Source organism: Selaginella moellendorffii, unplaced genomic scaffold, assembly GCF_000143415.4.
Source record: "Selaginella moellendorffii unplaced genomic scaffold, v1.0 SELMOscaffold_36, whole genome shotgun sequence".
In the NCBI taxonomy this organism is placed as follows: Eukaryota; Viridiplantae; Streptophyta; class Lycopodiopsida; order Selaginellales; family Selaginellaceae; genus Selaginella; species Selaginella moellendorffii.
This window is the reverse complement of record NW_003314297.1, coordinates 1,146,349-1,152,505: the sequence shown is the minus strand read 5'-3', so window position 1 is coordinate 1,152,505 and position 6,157 is coordinate 1,146,349.

Below are 6,157 nucleotides of genomic sequence, written 5' to 3'. Positions count from 1 at the left end.
AGTAGGGATAGTGGTTGGAATGCATGTTTGACCACCTGAGACATTAGTTTGGCTTCCGCTGGGTTGTGTCGCTCTTTGTTCTGCGTCCGGCTTGGGTCTAAGCCCAAACTCCATGCTGCTCTAGTCAGTGGGGTACCCTCCTCCTCGCGTTAGGCTACTAGTATGCCAAAATTGTGCCAAACTTTGTTTGACACCATTTTGCGTGCAAGTGCTAGATACGGGGACCCTCATTTCGTAGTGTAATGGGCTTGGAGTTCGGCTCCAAATTCAAGTGTGCTACAAATGCTCATAATCCAAGTGTGGGTGACACTACCTACTTAGATACCTTGCATGGCTCATGAAAATCTTGTTTTAGCTAGCTAGGATTTTTGAGTGAGAGATGTGCAAGGAGCAGCAAGCATATAGATAAGAAGCACTCACTTCTTGCTACCGCAAGAATCACCATGGCACTGCTTGAGCTTCTATGGTGGATTGAGCTTGCCTAGCTTGGGCTGCCATGGTTGCCATATGATGGGGTGTGGCTCAAACTTGCCACCTGAGCTGCCACATGAGGGAGAGTGGTGCTGTGGCTCCTCTCATGGCAACTTGAAATCAATAGCTAGAATGTAGTTGTGCTAAATGTAGTAGCTTGATTTATGGCTAATTCCTGCATTTAGCCACCTTGATTTGCAATGACTAATCTTTAGTTTTAGTTTTAGTTTTTTTTTTTTCATGTTTATACTTGCTCTTTCTAGATTTTAGTGAGTTGCTCAAACATATGCAAGAAGGCAATATTTAACATGAATACTACTATCCATGCTACAAGGAACACTGGCATAGTGTAGGGGAAAAAACCTTTCTCAAGCTTCATGAAATAATCCTCAATAAAGTGAATAAATTGAGAATCCTAAATTTCCTAAAGATGAATCTAAGGAGGACGAGTGTAGCGCATGTGATCATAGGATGAGATTTGGATATACTGTCACCGTGGATCCTTGGAACCTTGGGGGATAAATGGGGATAAAATAGCCACTAAGGGCTCTCTCATCAAGCAATTGCCCCTTTTCCAATTGGCTTAAGGGGAGAGAGATAAGGTGCGCTATAGTTGGTATCGGAGCAAATAGCACGGGTTCGATTCCCATTGATTAGTGGCTATCTAAAATATAATATACCTTTGAGCAAGGTATATTCCTACCCCTAAATTAGAAAATCGTACGTATTGGGCATCCATGCGTACGTCCTTCCTCCTATGGAGCATCCCAGACGAAGGTATCCACCGTGGGACTGCGGTACAGGTGGATGACTAGTTGTCTCACATGGAATAGCTGGTCTACACAATAGAAGGATTAGTAGATTCAATGCACTACAACGAGGAGTAGCAACAAGATGAAGAAGAGGAAAATAATCACTTTGACCCTTTGGAGAGTCAAATTACATAAAGAAGAATGACTATAAAGTAATTAGGTGGAGCCAAAGATAGAGTTAAAGGAAAGGAAAAATGGAAAATAAACCCATGAGCACAAAAAAAGGTTTTGGATACAAATTCATTTAATTATCACTTGAAGTTCAAAATGGAGGTTATCTCAAATTTTCTATAACATTATTGAATGGAAAACCTAAATTAGTTAACAATGTCCACCACTTATTACACCATTGGATTCAAAATCATACAATATAAAAGCACTTGGGGAGGTGGAACTTTTTTTTTGATTGTCAATTGTCCAAGTTTATTGTGGCAAAGTGTCTAGCACTTTTGAATAAAAAAAAAGTTTCTTAAAATGAATGGCTTGATGAAATTTGAGGCTAGTTTAAGAGATGAGACTTATATTGAATTGAAGAAGGTTTTTTTTAATCAGATGCTACTTGTATGGGAAGGAAATCATTGATTCAAGGCATGGTTGTCATAAATAAATTTAAACTATCCAAATTTTGAAAATCTATCAATTATACATAATTCTGAGTGACTATTCATTTAACTACATGATAAATAAACTTGGCAAAACACAAATATGCACAATTATAAGTTTTTTCAATATTAACAAAATCATTATAGAAATCAATAATGAAAATGTCTTTGACAAGACCAAAGGCCTCATCTTCAAGATTTGCCACAACAGCCTACCATTGGGACCTTAATGATGTGCTTCAAATTTATTAAGGAAAACATGGAGCCAACAACAGCAACATGGTCAGAAGAGCAAAGATAAATTCAAACTTTCTTGACTTTCTCATGCATTGCAAAACACTTGAAAAATGGGTTGTATTAGTGGCATAAGAAGTGCCTTTTTCGCAGCTGTCAATAATGGCTGTCATGCATTATCATTGGAACAAAACCAAGAAGCTGTAAATTATATTAAAAAAAGAGGGCTAAAAGAGAAGGAAACTTCAACACCACAACTAAAAGGGAAGAAAGTGATAAAGGCACAGTACTTTTCAACTTTAAATTGGTAGAGGAAGATTTATTAGAGGACTTTGATTAATATAATATATGTTTTTTGACTAATATAAAGTAATAAAATAAAAAAAGAAAAAAAATCCATACTATTACTATAAAATGAAACTTGAAAAGTAACACACACTAGGCATAAGGAAATCCACTCTTGTATTACACTGTCTCTTCATCTTTGTCTTTTTCCACATCTTCTTCATAATAGTAGTTGGTATAAAATATGACAAACTCTCCAATTACCCATTGTCTTCCTAGGATAGTCTTTTCCTTGCTCCTCCTCAAAGTCCAAACTCAAAATGATATATGTTGAAAGACAATCACACTCTACACATTCAGTACCAAAAGTGTCCATCACACAACAAGATGGCATTGCCTTCTAAAACTATTGCTTGTTCTTGGGAGACAAAATTTGGCATCAGAAGACAAAAGTTTAAAAGATAAAATCTTTAGAAACAAAGCCTTTGGAGACAAAGCCTTTAGAGACAAAGGCTTTGGAGACATGTACATATGGAGAAGTACCTTTTGAAATTGAAGAACTCAAGGGCAAAGAATCCCATCTATGTGGAGAAGGTTGGGGGAAAGGGACCACTCTGGAAATGGTGGGGCTAACCAATTTAGAATGTATACTGATGAAGAAAAAGACCCAAGCACCAGCTCATAACTAGAATAAAGAAACTTTGAACACTAAAAAAGTGTTGTGTAAAGTTCCAAGTCATCCTTAAATAATAAAGGAATATGTTACATTAAAAAACAGAATCAAATCTGCCAATGGGGATTTGGTCATATTTAGAAAACCCAAGCACAAGCATTCATAGCCTAAATCTATATATGTAACATCCAAAACACTACCAAAGTTTGAATTAATTTAATATTTATTGAGTTAATATTACTAAATTCTAAAATATGCAATATATTTATCGTTGCATATTCCAAATAAATTCAAATATTAAACATGTATTCAGTGATGTGTGGTGACGTGTCTGCTGGGCTAGCTGGGCCAGTGTACATGGATTTTGCTTGTGATATCACAGTCTTGCAAGGTAATCACCTCTTGTAAAAGGTATCATCATCTTAAGCTGCATGGAGAATCTTTTGGTTTTTGTTATTGTTCTTTGTGAGAATTCTTGAGAAGTTTGCATTTGATTTCTTCTTTCTTTTGGTTGCATCTCATCTAGCCTCAAGTTCTTTTTGTTTTGGTTCCTTCACTAGATTCTAAGCACGAAGCTACACTGAAATATTTCTTCAGTGGGTGCCAACGAGCCTTCTCAGATTACTTTTGCCATGGATGAAGTTCTATTAGATCAAGGGTTTTTGCTATGGAGCTTTTCAAAAGCAGGGTACTGACACGAGCGCACATGAGGGCACTTTTGCTCTTGGAATCTAAACATGTGATGCAGCTGGCTTGTATAGAAATGCACTCGGAAAAGCACGAAGGGTGAACACCGTCTCGGGCGTGAACACCATCTTTGGTATGCTCAATTGTTTGGCCTCGTTAATCTGCTTCCGGCCTTAACAGACATTGCACCGCCATAACTTGGAAACAATGCTTTAAATTCACCCCGTTACAAGGAAATCCATTTGAGGTGGCTCTTGTGTTCTTCAAAATGTTGCCGGGCTGGGCTGACAATCTTTGCGTGAGCAGCAGGCTTTGGAGGATAAAGTTTTCAGCTGAGCGCAAGAACACTGGATGAGGTCAGTGTTTTATGTGATTTTCTATAGCGTGTTTATTCTGGTTGATTTGCAGCATCTACTGTGCCAGGAAAGATTTCATGCACGCTCGGAATGGGTTAGCAGAACTGAAATGGTTGAACAAAAGTGGTAAACTTTGTCAAAGCTCGATTGGAATGGGATTAACCAAATCCTTTCGATCAACGCTACCGACCATCATTTTTGATGAGAGCTTTGTGGCCAGAAAGAAGGTAACCAGTAAGTTTTTCGTTTGAAAACCACCTCCTAGATTTGACTTCACTGCCACGAGATTTTCTTTTTCTTCACCACTTCCATCTGCCAATTTTCATTGAGTTTCCTAGTGACTGACAATGGTGTTCTTGCGAGCTCAAATTCCGCTGATTCCAATCTCCTGGCTTTGTTCTCCTGAGCTGAGTGATCAGCTTTTTCTTATCTCTTTCTTTTTTTTCCAGGTGATAGCACTTCCATGTGCTCCTCCTGCTCCTCGGCAGAGCTATTGTCCTTTGAAAATCCGCTTGATCAGCATTGAAAAGAGCTTCTAGAAGATGGTAAGTCCTTGAAAGCTAGAATAATTTTCGAGTTGTGGAAAAAACATTCTTTTTTGACTCATTTGGAGTTTGACGAAAGAGCACGAGGAGGAGGAGTGTGAGGACTTTGAAAACTTCAATTGCCACTCGAGCTAGAGGCCATTGTGGCCCCAGAACATCATTGCTAGTATCTGGGGGCCATTGCAACCCGAGATTAGCAAAGTTGCCAGTAGCCACTTGAGTTCCAAAAGAAGATAAAAGTAAGTCTGTTTTCACCCTGTTATCATTGCAGTTTGAAAGAGGGGGAAAACTCTTACTCTTTTCTTCTCTTTGCCAGACATCCAGTTATGACGAGACTGTGCTGGATTCTCCTCCTCGCACTCCTCCTCAGGCACTTATTCTTTCTGTAACTCTATCAGCATTTTCAACTTTATGATTGGCAAGGCCGAAATGAGCGTGAAAGGCAAAATTTGGGGAGAAATGCATAATCCAGCACTCTCTTACGTGGCTCCTCGCAATATATAAAGAACTCGTTTAGGCATTCATGTAAGTTATCTCTTGTTTGACCCGCACAAGGCTGATCACAGTGAAAGCATACAGGGGCCCCATATCTTGCTTTGTATCGGTTGGAGTTGTTCAACAACTACTACCAAGAAACTCTTACAAGTGGCATCACTGTTGCACAAGCCATAGAGACTCTTTTTAGCAGGTAAATTGATTGTGCTTGGTATTGTGCTCAGCATTGTGCTTGTGGGGTGAAGAGTTAAGGTGGGTATTCGAGTAAGAATTCAAGAACTCATTCGACTTGAGGATGAGAGAAAAAGATTGAAAGAGGAAAGAAAAAATGAGGAAGACTGGGACTGGGATGATGAGGATGAAAGCATTCGCACAATTCAGGTAAATAATTTCTTTTAAAAAAGAATTTTGGTGATCGGTGTTTTGACAGGATAACGAGTGGCTTCCAGAGTTGTACTCAAATGTAATTGTCCTCAAGGGAAGTCACATAGCCGTGAGTGGACCTGCTTTTCTGGTTGCACTTGTTGGAGGCAATCGCTTCAGGGTATGGTAGAACACAGCTAAATTGTTTCTTATTCTTATTTTCTTTGGCAGCGGCTTACATCTAAAAAACTGGAGGTGGTGGAGGCCGAGATTCAACCTCAGGATCTCTTGATAGTGTCCAGTTGGTCGCTGGAAACGCTGTGCGTCCCCATGATTAAACAAATCATTATGAGGGAAAGAGACAACATTGTAAGTGCGGCAGAGGCCTTGTTGGCTGCGGACCCAGATGAGGAGTCGACCGTCCTTGCTGACATGAATGGTATGCCATGAGAAATCTAAAGGTTTACTGGCTTTATGTTATGAATTAAAGAAAGAAATAAAGAAGTGTGAACCATGTTGAGCATGTGAAGCTCTTTAGGCTCGTTGAGCAAGATCGATAAAATGCTCCTCAGTTCACATGAGTGCTACTTGTCTTGAAACAAGCACAAAGTGTGAGGTATCTAGGTAGTCACTG